This window comes from Canis lupus, chromosome 29 (genome assembly GCF_003254725.2).
Source record: "Canis lupus dingo isolate Sandy chromosome 29, ASM325472v2, whole genome shotgun sequence".
NCBI lineage: Eukaryota > Metazoa > Chordata > Mammalia > Carnivora > Canidae > Canis > Canis lupus.
The window spans coordinates 11,804,730-11,823,642 of record NC_064271.1 but is presented as its reverse complement, the minus strand read 5'-3'; the positions used below and the strand labels follow the sequence as shown (position 1 = coordinate 11,823,642).

General features: G+C 38.0%; 1 protein-coding gene across 1 annotated transcript in view; it reads right to left on the bottom strand.

Annotated features, from left to right (window-relative positions):
* CLVS1 (clavesin 1) overlaps positions 1–2,646 on the bottom strand; it is a 175,058-nt gene extending 172,412 nt beyond the window's left edge. Inside the window, exon 1 of the mRNA XM_025477825.3 lies at positions 2,465–2,646. The gene's annotated coding sequence lies outside the window, so the exon portion shown is untranslated. The remainder of the gene's footprint in view (positions 1–2,464) is intronic.
* Between the last annotated feature and the right edge of the window lie 16,267 nt (positions 2,647–18,913).

Here is an 18,913-nt window from a genome sequence, read left to right as displayed (position 1 = left end):
TAAGGTGCTCTTTGGTAAAGCTTGCAAAAGTGAGCAGACACCACTAGTTCTGAAGAGTTCCTGATTCTTCCTTTTGGGAGATAAAAATTTACCAGTTTTACACTCCATGATTCTGAAGGAATGTGCCCCTCTGGGAACATGTTTACAAAAGTGTATAATACCACTCTGATGGAAAATATGTTTTTGATTCACCTTTAAATCCATTATAAAAATGCGAAAGTCATGTTAATGAAAATTTGGAAAAAGTAAAATAGCCCTTAATAGAAAAGACAATAGAAGAAGAAGCCAGGATAGTAGCACTCTATAAAAATTAATAAGCCTATCATAATATTTCATCAAAGAAAGTCATCACTTCTGAGACAGATGCCTGTAAATCTCACCAAAGCAGCATTGTTTTGAAATTTCCCCAACCTCAGAAAATTGTATTTAGCATAGGAAGACGGCAGCATTGGAGACAGTGGATTCCTGGCCTGGGTTTCTGGTTTGAAGCAGCTACAACTGGCAACATGTACACTTTAAAAAATTATCTGGGATGAACCACTATTTGCAAGCAGATAAGGGAATACTAAGAATCTTGTTTCTTTGGGACTTGAGGGGTCTTGTGAACATTACCAACCTAAGGATGGTACATATGAGCAAATTTTCTTCTTCTCTAAAAACCATTTCACTAGATACTTTCACTAGTTTTCTCAGTTTGAGTTCAAAAGTGAGTGAATTTTAGAGGCAAATCGAATTATGCCAATGTTTATGTAATTAATAGCAGTAAGTAACTTTTGAAAAAATGCAACTATCCCTCATTCCAGAAGAGTATTTGGTGTAAATTTTTCTTCAAAACTTTTTTCAGGAGCTACTTGTTCATGACTGTTTTTTTATTTCTGACAAAATTAGTGAGCCAGTTTAGACAAAACTTGCTTTACTGACTCTTTTTCTTTTTAAGGAAGTAGAATAAATGTACAAGAGTGAATTTTAAATGAGGCTTTTCTGTGCTCTGGTTTAAACTTGTTACATGTGACCTGACACCATTCTTCTATGAAAATGTGATTCATCTCATTTTTAATTAAGATGTTAATTTTATGAAAAAAAAAAGCAACCCACACCACCCACCCAACACTTTGCTGTTCAGTAATGATTAATTAAATGGTTACTCATTGAAATATTTTTATTTATGACAAGCTCAGGTACTTATTTTCTGATGTTTGTCAGCTCTTATAAAATAGATGATCCTGGATAAATTAAAGAGGTGCTATGACTTGGGTTTGGACCTTCAAGATATTTGAAAGATGTTCCAACTTCCCTTCAGCTAAGATAGAAAATGATGGCACTCTAAAACAGAGCCTCGCAGAACACAGTTATATAAAATGCTTTTTCAATTTTTGCACTCTATTACCCTTTACTATTATGGGAAAATGGTGTTATCGCCTGATTACTGAGAAAGCACACAAAAATCTCGCTTTCCAAATCCGAGTCAGTCCTTGACTAGTGATGAACAAAGACAGGCCATCTGCTCTGAATATCATTACTACTTTGGCCTTTTGGGCAAGGGGTCTATCCTCTCTCCTTCAAGGAGAGGTTTAAGATTGGAAAATTGAAATAAGTAGACAGGAAGAGACATTTGAGCAAATAGCACTTTCCAGTGAGAGCCACATTTGTTAGGTCACCAATCACCAATATTTTAATTTTTACTCTGGCTACAGAGTTAATCTTTGGGTTCTTCATTTTACAAAACATTTCAGTAAAAAACTTAATTCCAGAGTTTCTGTAATAAACGCTTAGGAAGGAAAATTGGCGTGTGTGGGTGAATATGAGTCATCAGTCACCCCCACCCTGCTTCCTGGTGATTCTCCATTGGAAAACCAGAAACATGGATTGAGCTTACATATCTCTTTTACCGGAATAACGCTACACCCCAGGCCATGTTAATTTCCTGAACTACACAGCCCCTAATCTGCTGAAAGGCAGCTGGCTAACTGCTGGTGTCTGGCAAGTGCCCCATCTGTCCCCCTGCCCTGGGTCTCTCCGTGTCCTGGCTTCACTTTCCCTTTCTCTCAAGCAGGCGTCTCTTTGTTTTCAAGGGTGTCGTCCACCTGAACTTTCCTTCCTGTGCCTGAAAACTTGGGTTCTTTTGCTCAACCCTGCGGACCTCGGGCTTTGTCTAAGTGACAAGACACAGTTGTGTGGACTGTAGTCACGGCGCTGGTGATGGTGGAGAGCATGACGGTGATGGTGGAGAGATGGGGGTGCTGATGGTGTGAGGGAGCGCAGGCTGAGCGGGCGCCGGGAGCAGGAGGATGGACCGCGGAGGCGTGGAAAGTGGGGTGCGGAGGGATGGAGAGCGGAGGGATTGCGGATGGGAGCTGTCCGCGCACCCGAGTGCTGAATCGCCGCAGCCATGGCATCGCACGAGCTGGGGGGAAAGGCGGGGAGGCGCTGCAAATACAGAAGGTAGAAAAGAGGCAACAAATACCTTCACACAGCCGCTCAGCCTTGCTTTAGGAATGTGTTTCTGCAGGTGTCCTCGTTGCTGAGCTGAGTGGGTGAGATCCCCTATTCTGGCAGGTTCGGGCTCAGATTTCTCTAGAAAGCTGTGAATGAGAGCCCCGGCTCCACGGGGCTGTGATTTTGGTAGGAGGCGTGTGCGCCGGAGACTCGGTCCTTCTATACCCAGCCTGGCTTTCCCCTGGGTCCTAAAGGCCTCCTCACCGCTGCTCTTCCCCGTTCCATCAAGACAATACCAAGAATTAGTGTGATTTTGTAACATTCGGGGCAAAGAGTACCCGAACCGTCACTCCTCAGCCCCACCAACTACCACCAATCTTAAAACCAGAATCTTTCAAACAGATCAATGCAGCCCCTGAAACAGACCCGTGTGCGTGTGAGTGTGCGTGTGTGTGTGTGTGTGTGTGTGTGTGTGTAAATTTAACAAATGAAAAAGAAAGTATCACAGACCTAGGGGGGAAAGCAAGGATTATTTTATTAACAAAAGGTCGTGAGAAAATGAACAATTTGGAAAAGTCTCAAATTAAGCCTCATTGCACCAAAATTAAATATGCAGAGATTAAAGGACTAAATAAAAAAGTAAAATTATTTTTAAAAACAAACTAGAAGAACATATGAAATATTTTACTGATAGAGGAGCTTTTTTAAGCTTTTTTAAGAGGAACAGAAGCAACCACCGCACCCAAAGATCAATAAGATCGAATGCATAAAAATACTTTCAAGTGCAAAAATATTGAAAGGATAAATATAAATGACTATTTGGAAAAATTTCAACAACTATATCTTTCATATGGAAAATATCTCATATATCAAAAGAAAAACACTAATGGCTTAAGAGGAAACAGGAGAAAGAGCAAGTTACAAAGAATTCCCACTAAGGAAAGGTGGATGCATAATAAATATATTTTAAAAAATCAACCTCACCAATAAATAGATATATACATAATTTAAAATGGCACCAAGGTGCAGTTTTGGTGGATGTTTTAAGTCTACTTAATGTCTCAGAATGTTATAATAGTATCAATACTACAATAATAGTAAGAAAATGTAATCTTTGTATAGGTCTATTTTGAAACATACATCAAGTATCATAAAATACACATGCATATAGACTAAGTGATTCCACTTTATGCATCTTCTGCTGAGGATATAATCAAGTATGCAAATAAAGATTTATGTACATTAATTTATAATCATAAAGTTTGTCAAAAATAATAAAAACATTAAAATTATATATAGCCTATAGTATTTGCAGCTATTAAAAACATATTTTTGAAAACTGTTAATAACAAAGAAAAATGCTCAGAAAATGGTAAAGAAAAGTAAGATACCAAATACATTAATCTCCTCTTGCCCCAAATATCAAGTTGGTACATTCATAGGGTAGCATGATGAAACTATAGGTAAATTTGTTTTCTATCAAGTTGGACAATTTTATTTTCTTCCTTGTATTTATTTAAAGTTTCCATAGTTAATAAAAAAAGAAAATTTATGAAATAGTTTAAAGGAATCTTTTTAGCCTATATTTCATGGAGAGTTTAAAGTTATCAGAATTGTTCCAATTCTCATGTAGCATTATATATTTATTTACATACCTGTTTACTGTGTCTCTTTTCAGCAGAAATTAACACCATGTGGTAGAAATTTTTCTTTTTTTTTCATGACTGCTTCTCAAAGCATCTAGAAGTGTGCTTGGAACATAATAGGAGTCAATAAATATTTGTTGAATAGAAGAATAATGAATGAATGAATGAATGATATAAGCCTCTCACAAATAGATGTATTTTAAAATATTTCATAGTTATGAATTTCATATAGAAATTTATGCAATAAGGCATAGCGCACCCCCAAATGATCTGAGGCTGCTGCTGGATTTTGATCACAGATAAACAAGCTCAATTAAAGGGCATCTTCTGAGATATACCTAACCATGGACATGACTTGCAAAGTAGCACCAAATGTGAATTTTTCAAAAGAAAAGTTTTCTCTAATTTCCTCTCTAATACTCTTTATTTCTTCTTGATCTCAATCCTTTTAAAAGCTCTGTGATGTCTGAGAAGTTAATGCTAATTATTCTGTTTTTCTTCCTCCTTTTCTCCTTTCTATAACCACTTAGAGAAATATAAACCAAAATCAAGCCCAAGACCTAGGTGTTTCATAAGCCTATGATTTAAAAATCCCTTTTCAAAGTTGAAAATGAATTTGGATACCTCTGCTCAGCTGGAGATCCCTTCCAGTTTTTCTTCACTGTCAACTGTGACTTTTGAATGACATCAGTGATAATCTCACTAATTTTATTTGTATCTTCTAAGCGGTAAAAAAGAAAAAAGTCACACATACGTGTGTGTATGTGTGTGTGTGTGTGTGCATGCTCTTTCTTTGAGAAATCTTTTTTTTTTTTTTTTTTAATTTATGTACTTATTTTAGAGAGAGAGAGAGCGGGGAGGAGGAGCAAAAGGAGAAGGAAAGAGTCTTAAGCAGACTCTGTGCTTTAGCCCAGATCCTGAGGTGGGCCCAGCTCAATCTCATGACCCTGAAATCAGGACCACAGCCAAAAACAAGAATCAGATGCTTCACTGACAGAGCCACCCAGGTGCTCCTAGAGAAGTCTTTGTAAAGGAAAGCTATCCTCGCTGATACGAGGCTGAGACATAAACCCAGAATCCTCCTGCCTGATCATGTGATAAGACCACCTACATAGGCAGAGTAATCACAAAAGCTACTCGCTTCCAGAATATAGTCTCTTCCAAAGTTTTTTTAAAACAGTTTTAAGGGGATCCCTGGGTGGCTCAGCGGTTTAGCGCTGCCTTTGGCTCAAGGAGTGACCCAGGGGTCCAGGGATCCAGGGATGGAGTCCCACGTCAGGCTCCCCACAGGGAGCCTACTTCTCTCTCTGCCTGTGTCTCTGCCTCTTTCTGTATGTCTCTCATGAATAAGTAAATAAAATCTAAAAAAGAAAAAAAACAGTTTTAAATTTTACTTTTAGTGATCAGAATGAAAAAAAAATCATCACTTTTAGTGATCATTAGAACAGATATGCTTGCTATATTAAAAGGTCTGCCTCTTCCCAAAGTGCCAGTTCAAAGTGTATCGTTTTCCTTTACATTCATGAGTATTATCGCTGTGTTGTTTGTGGTGATACTTACCTTTCCAGACCACGTAAAATTGCTCTGTAAGAACAATTTATTGAGTACATGGGTCTTCACTATGTTGAATCTGTCTTTTTATTTCCTGAGACCAGATTGTCCTTGCTCAAAGCTTTTGCCTGATAAGTACAAATCAGAGACTCTGGTCTCTGGGAAAGCTTCCATTCCTTTGTTCTCCATGACCTCTGGCACCAAAGTTTGAGAGGTTTTGGTGTTAGTTTCCTTTCTTTTTTTTTTTTTTTTCTCCATTATACTCCTTGGCCACATTCAAAATGGAATTAAAGAATATGCCCTCAGTTAAAACTGAGTTTCTAATTTAGCTCAATTTCTGTTTTATTTTGGGTTTCAGCAAACATCCAGTTCTTTAGGTGCACCCAAAAATATCACAAACCATATATTTAAACATTTATAAATTCCAGTATTTATTTCCTCAAAAGGTTAAATGGGTAAGCAAGCTTTAGAAGGTGTTAAAGTGATGTACAAGGTAAATCTCTGAATTGGTCAGTCTTTCTCTGTCTTGACCACTATCAGATGTTTTCTGCTCATTGGCATTTCAATATTTCCTGGAGCAATTCAGGAAGACAAAGCCGTGGGTTGCTCCAAAAGAAGTCGGTCCTGCAGCAAGTTCTGTTTCTTCCAGCTGGGACCTGTATGGAATCGATAGCTCTTACATTCTAATTGGTCCAAAGTGACAACATTCAGAGTTGTATCATTAAACTGGAATGTTCCTAGATTGCCATATTCTAACCTATCCTGAGCAATATGGCCTTATGCTTATCAAAGTAGCATTTCCTTGGGAGTGACATTTATAAAGTTTAAGGTCAAGTTAAGTTCACATCTAGCCAGTTACCCATGTAAAGTAGTGACAAGCAAATGGTTACAAATGTGATGAGGCATCCTCTACAATATTTTGAAACATGCATACCTCAGTTTCTTTAGAGGATGCAGTTTTTCAACCAACTCCCTTCCCATAGGAGACTGGGGGCCAAAGGGTTATTTCAATTCTCTGAGGCCCACTGGCTTTTTTATTGAAAGTTCATAGTTTCCATGGACGTATAATTCTCTGAAGACTTTAGGGGTATGTTGTCTGTCTGATTTCATCAGTCTTGTGTTCCAGTACACACGCCATGGTTCTTTGGAGACATATATCTCAGATCTGTAGTTATTTGCTTTTTCAGTCCCACACCTCTCTTAATGTATTTGAGCCTCTCTGGAGTAGTCAGTGATAAAGCTAAATCCTGTATCTGATCTTTTCCTTGAGAAATCCTAAGTCATTGAGAGGTTTTAAGTAAGCATGAAGGTCACATCCTAATCAGATTCTCACTAAAATATTTGGTTTTAATGGACTTTTCCCAAATGCTTTCTTAATTTTATCTTTTTCTTAGGGAACAAAAATTAATTGACTTTTCCAACATGGTAAGTTCTTGGATTTCTGGAATTTTCTAGCTTTTTAAAATTCCTACTTATAAAATCAGCCGCCTCTTATTTTACTGTCTTGCAAAGTGCAGCAAATAATAACCAAGACATTACTAACACTTTGTTTTTTATGCACTTCTCCTAGGACTGTGAATTCTTTAAGCTACAATCTTACCCCAAAGTTACTGCAGGTGACAGTTGTACCAAGTGGTTTACCACTGCATAACATGAACTCTTATATTTCCTACCTTCAATATGAGCCTCCTAGCCATGTGTCACCAACTCTTAAGTCAACACTACACAATTCATTCCTTAATACAGCACTCTACTTCTAGGTTGTGGTAGTGATAATAAATAAACCCAAAGATCTCAGAGGCTTAATACAACAAAGTTTTCTTTCTCCCACTGGAGATTCAGTGCTAGTTGGCTAAGAGATGGGAATTAGGAGAGATAAAAGGGTTCTGGTCCCTAAAATCAGGCTCTGGAAAGCTCCCTCATTTGGAAATCTACCATGATAGGATTAATAGATACATAAGAACTCACACTTACTCTTATTGCTGGCACCTGGAAGTGATATATATCATTTCTACTCATAGACCATTGACCAAAATATATCCTCTGGTCTTAAATTGACTGCACAGAATTGGGAACAGTGAGGAAAGTGTTTGATGTGCAGTAGAATTTAATAGGGAAATGCAAACTTAATCTCATTTCCATACTTGAGAGACTAAACATAAACAACTAACAATGCATCGTTATATACTGATATTCATCCTAAGAGTCACTGTGCAGGATCAAACAGCAGGAAGTGCACAAGGTTGGCAACTCTTGAAAGAAAGGAGTAAAGTACTTTGACCTGTAATGAATGTCTATTATGACTCAAACAAGGAAGCATAACCACTGTTATCAGAATTATTATTTCTATGACTTGAAAACAAAAGAGCTCAGTAACCAACATCTATCTGACTGAAGAAAGAGCATAAGACTTGGAAATAGAAGTTTGGTTTAAGTTTCTGCCTCTTTCTAGCTGTGGGATCTAGGGTGAATTACTACAGTAAACACGTTTTCTATCTGCTCAATATTCCTAGGTGGACCTACTTTTCCTGTTATCTAATAGTTCTGTCCAGACTGCATCTTGGGAGGGCACTTGACCCTGGTCAATCACTGCTGCAGAGTGTTACTCTAAATAAAGTAGGAAAGAGTGAAACCAGTGAGAGTTTGGACACCTGTGGAGACTGATTGAGTTTTATGGTCCCATTTCTTGTCCCAAGGTCTTGGTTCCTACATCTCTTCCTTCAATTATCTGAGTCCCATCAACCAGCCCATCAAGCTAATTTGAATTAGGGTTTCATCATTACTATTAAATAGGGTTTTTTTTTTTTTAGTGCTGCTGACTTCTCTAAAATAGTTTGAGGACACCTTATTCTTCAGATCATAATTTCTCGGTAAGGCCTAGTCCAATGAGGAAAGTCTACCTCCCAGAAAACAGGACATCTTCGCAAATACCTGACCTTGGGAGAAAGAAATGAGAAGCGGTGAGTTTAACTGGCATTACCCATACTAGGATTTGCCTGTAAGACTTCTTACCATAGAGCCAGATTACTTTTGGAGAATCCTAATCTTTTCCATATGAGTCTCCCCTTTGTTAGGGCAAAAACAGACAGTTAAGTACTAAAAAAACATACACTTGAGTTCCAACAAACCTCTACAAAATGTATGTTTTTGGGAAGGATTATTCATTATGTCATTATAACTATCCTAGTGTCTTTCAGATTGCATAGAACAGACCTATATGTCATTTACTTTATCAAATGGGAGCTTATTAGAAGTATACACAGTTAGTAATAATAATAGTAATAACAGTAATAATTAAAATTTATGAAGTTTTACTATGTGTACACAATATAGCAAGAAATTTACAAGCAATATATCATTGAATCCTTATAGCAATCCCATAAGGGAAGTGCATGTATTTCTCCCATTTTGCCAGGGAAACTGAGTCATAAAGAGGTTAAGTACATGCCTGGATTTTTTGGGTGACTAGGAGCATAAACCATGGCTATCCAAGGTCAGTGCTCTTAATCATTATTTTACTGTACTAAATGAATCCCAGAAGAATTGGATAATTGGGCCTCTGGGGGAAATAAAAGATGTCAAATTTCAGTTTGCTCCTTGGTCCTATAATCAGGTTCTCTCTTGGCTTCTCCCTCTACTTCCTCTGCTTCTACAGCTGCTTCTTTTTTCTACTTTCTACTTCATGACTTCTGCTACTCGTGCCTTATGTCTACTCCCACATCTTCCTGTGTCTTTCCCCCTGGACTTACTGAGGATCTCTCTGGGTGTTACATTCAAACTTTCTTAGAACCACCATGTGGTTGGTCTCCTTAATCATTATCAAGTGAGGAGTGTCCTCTCAAGGTAAAATGGCTGTCCCGTTGCTAATTGTCTTTTGCTCAGGATAAGCCCTGTTCTAATTGGTTTTGGCCAGGGTGATGATGGGATGACAAAGTTTTAACAGCACAAAGGAAGTGTGGCAGAAGCACAGAAAAGGGATAAACAATGAAAAGATGTTCTCCATATTGTCTGCTAGATGTTCTCCATATTAGTCTGCTAATAACACAGTAGCACAGAATGGATTGCTTAAACAACAGAAACTTATTTTCCCACAGTTCTAAGGGCTAGAAGCCCAAGATCAAGATGCTGGCAGGGATGGTTCCTGGCGAGACCTTTCTTCTTAGCTTGCAGACAGTGCTTCATCACAGCGTCCTCACAGGGCTTTCCCTCTGGGCAAGCACACTCCTGATATACTAGGCCTCTTCTTAGAAGGACACCAGTCCCATTGGATTAGGGCCCTGTCTCAGTTAGCTTTAATTATCTCCGTAAAGGTTATATCTCCAAATACAACCACATTGGGGAGCAAAGCTTCAATTTTGAAGCAATGGCACAATTCAATTGGTAATACTCCTAAACTCCTCTCCTTACCCTATAGGTTATGAATAGCCCTGTAATTGTCCTCCTCGTTGCCATGCAGTTCAAAACCTAATGTAGAATTTCAGCATATCTCATGTCACGACTGAAGGAAAATTTATATTTCTTTGGTGTTTTCTGGAAGTTTTTGTAATGAAGCTGTTGATTCTGCTCAAGAGAAGGAAGCTGCAGAATCAATGTGGAAATCCAAGTCTCTGGGTACAGTTTTGGGAGCTTTATCATTATCCTTAAGACTGCAAAGCACATTTGTTTCTCAATGTTTCATGCCATTTAAAGAAGACCATAAAATCTTCATGTGCTCATTAATAAGTAAATAACTCCTTATAAGGGCTAATGTATTTTAAAGTATATGATAAAATATACTCCAGAACTTTTTTTTTATTTTTTGAGCTGTGTTATTTGCAAATGGGGCTTCATTGTCACTAATAAAGCACAGTCCTAAGGAAATTCATATGTAGTTTCTTTAAAAAAAAATAATTTTACTTTAAAATACATAAAATAGTTATTGGGGCATCTGGGTGGCTCTGTTGTTGGGAGTCTGACTCTTGATTTTGGCTCAGGTCATGATCTCATGGCTGTGGGATCCAGCCCTGAGATGGGCTCCATACTAGCAGGGAGTCTGCTTGAGATTCTCTCCCTGTACCCCTCTCTCTGCACCTGCTCATGTGCGTGCTGTCTCTCTCAAATAAATAAATAAATGTTTAAAAATAAAATAAGTGCTATATATTATTGTAGATATTTAATAATCTTACTAAGTTCATTTATTTTTCCTTTCTATTTCAGTATAAAACAATATTTTAATATAAAACTTGTAATAAAATAGCTCTTCAGTACCAAATGTTAGCAGTATTATTTTAAGAATTGGACTCCTCAGAAACTAGACATCATTTTTGAATTCAAAAGGAAAAATTCTAATACAAGGGATAAACTTCAGCAAATGTGTATTTAATTAGGTTCTTTATTTAACATATTTAAACATCCATCTAATTTAAAAATTAATCCCTTTGCCCCACGCTTTGAATAATATAATTAATAAGGTGTTCACAAAATATTTAAGTAGGGTAAGTTTTCATCCTATTTAAAATAAGATGTTTAAAATTTACTTTTGTCTTCTAGTCCTATAATTTTATGCCTTTATAACAAATACTGTCATGTTAAATGAGTCTCATTTCTTCTGATGAAAATTAATCAATTTCAAAGTTATTAGTGTTACTTCTTAAAGTCACACTAATCTTCCCAAAAATGTTACTGAGACCCTAAAACTAGGTAAAATATCTATTAGCTCTTATATTCTATATGTTTGACATACATTACATACAAATATTTCCTAAATAAATAATCAAGCAAACCTCCACCTTACTTATATATCTTATTGGACTGATCATTCAAATTTAGATTCTTGTGATACACTATAGTTTACATCCTTCTGGTCCCCTAAACGTTTCAGTATTATGATAGGGGATTGGAGGAGAATCATGATTTGGGAAACTAGTGCTGCAAGCAGATTCTAAATGGAGTCCAGTCACTGTGAGTTCTTCTTTTTGTGAAACTGGAATACATGTAGAATTATTTCTGCAGATCTCTTCAGCAACTAAAAGAGTTTGGTCTCTGAATTTGCAGCTTACAAGTCATTCTTCTGGGAAACTTCTAGGAAAAATGAGAACTGATTTTTGGGAATAGGAGAGAGGTAAAACAAAAGGTAGAGAGGAACAGTCTGGGAACATGAGGAAAATGAGGTCTGTCTGGGCAAGTATTGCCCCTGCCCAATGGGGAGCAGGAGCTGGGATGCAAAGAGGAGATAGCTCTGAGTAAGCACATTGGCATGAAGACACTGCAGGCACAGTGGGGTTGTTAGGAGGCAGGAGATGGAGTTAATAATTGTATTTTTCATGCCCCAAGTGTTTTCAATCCCTAATGTAACCTATATGACCTGTGTTACACATTCTAAACGCAATAAGATTACCAGTCCCCTATATTGCAAACCAGTTCTTAAATGCCCCTCCCCAAGCCTTGTCAGCAAGAAGTCCCCATCTCCCCTGCATTGTCCATGCATCCCAGAGGCTAACTGAATCCAAAGGGGAGCACTGGCCCCCACACCCAAGGGACCAGAGAGCAGTTTGATTGGTCACTCCTGCCAGATTCTCAAAGCTACTAGCTCTTTCCTGGATCCTATTCCTACAAGAGAGTGCCACCTGTCAGGGAGTTTGCCTGACTCATTATTGCAGAGTCTGTCCCCAGCTTAGGCTGTCAAGAGTCTCATGCTCAGCACCAGCCTGACCCAGAGGCTCCAGGAACATGGGATTAGGAAGACAACTATCTTTGGGACCTAGGGAAAAACCACCCTGAGTGATCCCAAGATGATTTCCTTTTTTGAGGGAGATGTACCTGGTCAGGGGCGTGGTCCTAGACTGGCAGGGAGGGGAGTATTGGAGGAGAGAAGTTCCCTTCAATGACCTCAAGGCTCTTGTTCTGCCAAAGAAGAGAGGGGGAAAAAAAAAATATATATATATATATACACATATATATATGTATATATATATATAAAATCTCTAATGACAATCAGCAACACATATAAACAAACTAATCTGTGTTACTAACACTGCCAGAGAACTTGGGAAATTGTGTGCCACATCTCCAAGTTATAAAATCAGAGACATTTTTAACATCTGCTTTGAAGACAAGCCATAAGAGAAAAAAAATCACAAAAAGGAGACGTTCATAAGGACCTTTTTAAAACTGTAAAGGTTAAACATTTCTTTGCCATCCAAGACTGGTAAATAGAAATTAGTGTTACAGTACATGTGATTGCTATTTAAAGAAGTGTACAACGACAGAGTGTTTCCTCTGCTTACTGTGCTGCCTTTATTGCTGTGTTTAGTGAATATAAAAAGTTTCACGAGAGAAGAGGCCATCTGTTTTTGCTCTCCACTATCTCTGTCAATAAATACTTGTTGAGTGAATGAGTTTACTTGAGACCTTAGTAATTCCCTCTGTTCTGTTTTTCCCATAAGACCTTGCTTTCCCCTACATGGAGTCATTGTAAAGAACAAATAAGGGACTATACGTAAAGCACTTAGCAGGCTCTAAAATTTATGAGAACTAAAGGCAACAGTCAAGTAAAAGGAGAACCCTCTCCACCAGCACCCATAGAACACTCCCTTCTACACTTAACCTTGGCTCTGTCCTGTATCATATGGGGCCTCATGGACATGTGTGTGGACATCCCGCACAGCAAAGCTCATCCAATCTTGCCCCCAACCAAGACAACAGTCATGCTCAGGAAGCAGGACTTTCGGAAGGGGTCCATGCAAGCCCCAGATGGAGGTTTAGGGGCCTTTGGGGCAAGCTATTCTTGCATTGGGTACTTGGAATATGGGAGGATAGTGCAGGCTCTGGCTGGACATGTACCTGGGCACCACCAACCCCTCATTGCCTGGTGATAAAGTATGCACATGGCCAGGGCAACAGCTCCCATTTCCCAGCTCTAAGAGCAGTGTTGCTTCCTAGAACTTGCCTGGTACATGCTGTATGAGTGGTGACAGGAAGAGAGAGAGAGAGACTTCTGAACCAGGAAACCTGACTCCAATCAGATTGAATAGATCAACAGATGCAAAGTAAAAAGATATGGATAGGGAGGAGTTGAGTCTGTTTTGGTGAGATAGAAAAGTGAGACTCAGAAAGACAAATCAATTTGGCCACGGCTCACCCAAGTATCAGTGAGGTGGCAAACATAAGAAGGCCCCAGAGGAAGGACAGAATTTGACATGGGAACAGGAAAACATCAGAGGTCAATGGTAACCACTCAGCCAGCCCTTTTTTCCACTTGGGATATTAGACTAAAGCCAACTTCCCTTCACATGACGGCATTATCCCCTACATAAATTGTCCTCTCTGATTTTTCCAATTCAATCTTTGTGTTTATTGTCTGTTTTTATATATTAACAAAACTTGAGTTGTTATAAAAAAGCAGAAACCTTAGCAGACACCTATTATCTTGTATAGTTTTATTCACTCATTCTTTTCTTTGAATAATATCAAGTGTAATGTCAGATGCCAGAAATACAAAATTGAGTAAGATATAATCCCTTGTCCTTGAGGTTCATAGAGTTAAATAAGAGAGCTGGATATGTGAACAAATAATTATAGTACAATCTGATAAGTGCTGGTTGTAGGTATGAAAAACTGCTGTGGAGCACAGAGGAGGTTAAAAAACTAAGAGTCTAGTTTAATGAAGGTCTAAAAACAAACAAGAGAATATTGCCAGAAATACAACTTTCCCGGTGTATAAATGCAAGGGTTTCTCAAGCAATCTTCCTAACTCATATAGATCTCCTGCTGGGACTGTTTGCGATCAGCCTGTAGAAGAAAAAGAATTAACCAAGACAAGGGAAAGGTATTCCAAATCCATGGTGACTAAGAAAGAGGAATGAAAGAAACTGAAATGGACTGCAAACAAAGGCGGGTGTGTGTTAGAGGGCACCATCTGCAACTAGAATGATGGAAAAGTATAATTTTAATTTTAATTAGCAATCTGAACTTTGTCCTTCATTCTGTGGGCACCTTCCCTGATTGTTAATGGCTATTCCAAATATCTTTTAAAAATCACAAGAATCATTTCTCTTTTAGTAAATGTTTAGTTCAGAGTCAGAAATTGCAAGGAATGCAGAATTCCTCCCATTAAACGTGGCTTTGTTCCCTTTCGTGCTTCCATGACGCAGTTTTAGCTCTTGATTATCACATTAGAGACAATTTAAATCAAGAAACACTACTGCCTCTTACGGCAACTCAAATAATCTTGAAATGAAGTCAGACTGACCTACAGAAATCTTGCACGAGTAATACAATAGTGAAGAGAAAATCATTTCTAATCATGCCATAGGTTTTTACTTAATTATTTTAATCCAGTGGTTTTTTTTTTCTTTTGAGGAATCAAAGGCATTTTTAAAACAAGGATCACCTAGAGGTTTATTTGAAAATTGTGACTTTACTTACAGAAAGAAATGTAATTTAATCACTTTTTCCCAGCTGTTCCCTTCATTGTGCAAAATAAGCAAAAAAAAATAAAAATTAAATAAATAAATAAATAAATAAATAAATAAATAAATAAATAAATAAATTAAAAATCCCACCTGGGAGGGTTGGGTGGGGGTGGCAGTTGACCATAAGACTCAAAACCCAGCTTTCTCCCTCAACTTGGTCAAATTACTCAATCTCTTGAACGTTCTGTTTACAACTCTTTCTTATAAAATATGCTTCTAAATCCACAAGGGTGTGAAATGTCATATTAATGAATTTGACTCTTAGAAGGTTCTGCCTTTAAGCTTTCAGACAACTATAAACACACATGGAGTAGAAAGAAAGCTCGATGGGGACTCCAGATATTTGTGAGGTAAACTGCTTATGAGACATGTTGCCCATCAGTTACCTGGAATATATTGTTTAGCTCTCAGTTTTCTCATTTCACTGTCTCTAAAGAATGGATCCCAGATTGAAATGCATTTAGGTATAAGGCAGGTAATGTAAGCATGTGACTGGGCTCACTCACAGGTCAGACAGTGGTAATGGTGGGCAGCATGGTGGGTAGAAGATCATTTTCTCTCCCCCAAGGGTATTCAAAGCCAAAGTTAAAGAAAGAACAACAATCTGTAAGCCAGATGGATCCTGGAGGTTCCCTGTTTACAATCTCTGGGTTAGATAATATTCCCTCCCTCTCCAGTTCTCATAATTCTGTAGTCTTTGTTTCTTTGGCTTCAAGTCAAAGTCTCCCAGCATCTGAACTATCCCCTGATTGCAAATCGGGAGGCTTTGAAAACTTCATTAATTCTTTGCACCACCAGAGAGCCCTCCCATAAATTACTTATTTGGTTGCACTCTTTATGTATTACTCAATGATTGCAGCCTTTAAAGCTGTCTGACAACCTTATTTGTACTTGGAGAAATGAACAGAGCTTGTAATATGAATTATGAAGACATCAGAGACTACAAGTGTTAATCAATTTAAGAAAGTAGCACCAAATTTTAAGCAACTTCATCTGGAGAAAATGGGTGTGTTTTAAGTCAGCTGTAAGCCACCCAAATTTAAAAATAACCAGTGACTGTGTATTCCTTTGCCGGGATGTATCTTCAAAATGGAGATAAATTCTTGGGGCCTGAAAATCAATTGCAGTGTGATGAAAGAGGGAAGTAGCAATTTCCCTGCTTCAATAAAACATCTCAAATTTGCCACATGTTAAAAGACACCCAGGTACAAACAGTAATGAGCTCACTAATCAGAATTCGGTTAAGATGAAGGAAAAGAAGAAGGCAACAAGAGAAAAATTTGAGAGAATTAAGTATGTTCTTGGTTAAGTGATTCATTGGGGTAGAGAAATCGCATTATCGATAACTGTCCACATGATTTAAACTCAGGGAAATAGAGCTAATTTCAGCTGGAATAAGTGAGCACATCTAGCAGAAAATAAAGTCAAAGAATGTTTAATCTAACCTATGCAAATGGCAGCAAAATAGATTCTCCAAAGCAGCATTGAAAGAATAGATCTTATACCATTTTAATCTTCCATTGACGGAGCACAATACTGGGCACAATGAAAATACTCCACAAATTACTGGGGGGGGGGGGTCGTTGTTTTGTGTTAGATTTTATTTATTTATTTATTTATTTGAGACAGAGAGAAAGAGAGAGGCAGAGACACAGGCAGAGGGAGAAGCAGGCTCCATGCAGGGAGCCCGACATGGGACTCGATCCGGAGTCTCCAGGATCACACCCTGGGCTGAAGGCAGCGCTAAACCGCTGAGCCACCTGGGCTGCCCTCCACAAATTACTGTTGATCGCCTGACATCATGTGAAACATTTATAATAAACTGAATGTTGTGTTTAAGAATTTTTATCTAGAATAATCAGCCATTTCTAATTTTTACAGGTTCAAAATGGTTCTCCCGTCACCAAACAGCTGGCATTAGGACTTTTATGTTGTGCTTAGTAACCACCGGGGCCTGTGAATGCTAGTCTCCTTCTCTGATCAATCCATCAATAAAGAGTTAATTAATGGCCTTTTACATGCCCAACCCTGAGATAGATTTCTTAATAGCAGTGAGCAGAATTTTTGTAAATAAATTAACTCAAAATGGCAAAGTAGTTACAATAAATTGAAGCATGTTTTATGGGTCTTGAAACATAATTATACTAACTTGGAAAGCTCATATTTGTTATATATATAAAAAGGCAATAAACCCAAATTAGCTATGTACCTCAGTCATGATTATCATTTAATATATTTGCAATTAAGAAGGATCCTTAGATCAGTCACAAGGAAAGCAAAAACTAAACTGAAACAGAAAGTGGTTTGTTTGTTTTAATCACAGCTGTTGAAACAGTATATGGAAAATGTGGGAATTACTCTATCCTTCAAGGCTGAAGGTAATTTTTTGTATTAAATAATAGCAAGCTACCAACTCCATGCTAGAGGATGAGACAATATGCAGAGGTCATCTAAAACAATGTCTTAAAAATAGAAGGCTGTGTGTATGTTTGTGTTGGGGGGTGTATATATGCCTTATTTTATTTTATTCTGCTTTGTTTCTGTTTGTTTTAATTTTTAAACGCAACCAGGAATACAACACAAATTTAAATACAAGTTTTGTAGGATGCTAAACATCTGCTTGAAAAATGGGAGATTTTATTTTTAATAATACCCTTGATTACATGGATATTTAGTCTCCTACAAATACAAAGACACACACACACACACACACACACACACACACATCCCTTTAGTTTTCTCATCTTTATTCAGCATACCACCTCAGGAAGTTCCTAGTGAAAGACTGGGTGACAAACAAGGGAACTGAAATCTCAAGAGGATGAGCACATGAACTTTTATTCTGTAAGAGTTTAAGCATGCAATGAGTTGATGGGTGAGTGGCAATTCCATCCCTACCACCAGCTACCCCACTCCTGATCTGAATGCCCTGTCTTTCCTAAGACTCTTTCTAAATCTGGGCCGAAAAGTCAGTGCCAAAGGGAAACTGCCTCTGCGAGCTCCCCTGGGAGGTTTTCAGTAAGGAGCATTGGGATTCACCATGTATAGAGTCCCCATATTAAAGCTACAATATTTTGAATCTGAATTTGAAATAGCAATGTATTTTTATTCCATAACGAATATCTATTAGGTAACTTATCATGTGCCAGGCACATTTTAGACACTGGGCAGACTGTCAAGTAAAAAAAAAAAAAATGGATTTATTCTTAAAGCAGACTTTAAGAATTATTGCAAGGAGGGGAAGGAAGAATACTGTGCCCATAAGAGCTGTAAGCACCCCAAGGGTTAGGAAAAAGAGTTATGTGTTGATTTTTTTTTTTAATAGGAAAGAGCAAAAAAGCTAAAGAAGTGGGCATGGGGGAGTGGGATGGAAGAGTGTCCTGATCAGTGAAGTCAATCAGAGGACATTTCACCCTGTGGCCAACTGCTTCGTATGTGTCTGCTGGCTCATGCTGCTGGTAGGCTGAAGGTTAGTGGCCTGTGACATAGAGAGCAGGATACTAACCAAAGTTTGGTTAACGAGCAGTTTATTCCATCTGATCGGTGGAGACAAGCAGTACAGTAAATCACTTGTGAGTAAAAAAATGGGAATTTGGAGAGTCTGTGTCTGGCCTTGTTATACAGAAGTAAGAGGGCATCCATGAATCTTATTTAAGTCATTCGGGAAATGATGGTTCTTAGCAAGTAAGCCATTTCTCAGAATAAAAAACTTTGGGGGATTTCTTAGCCTTTACTGTTTTCCAGCATCACAGGAATCAGACAAAGTTCAACATTGTTAGGACATAGCAACAAGAGACAAAGTGGGTTTCCACACTCAAGGACCTGACG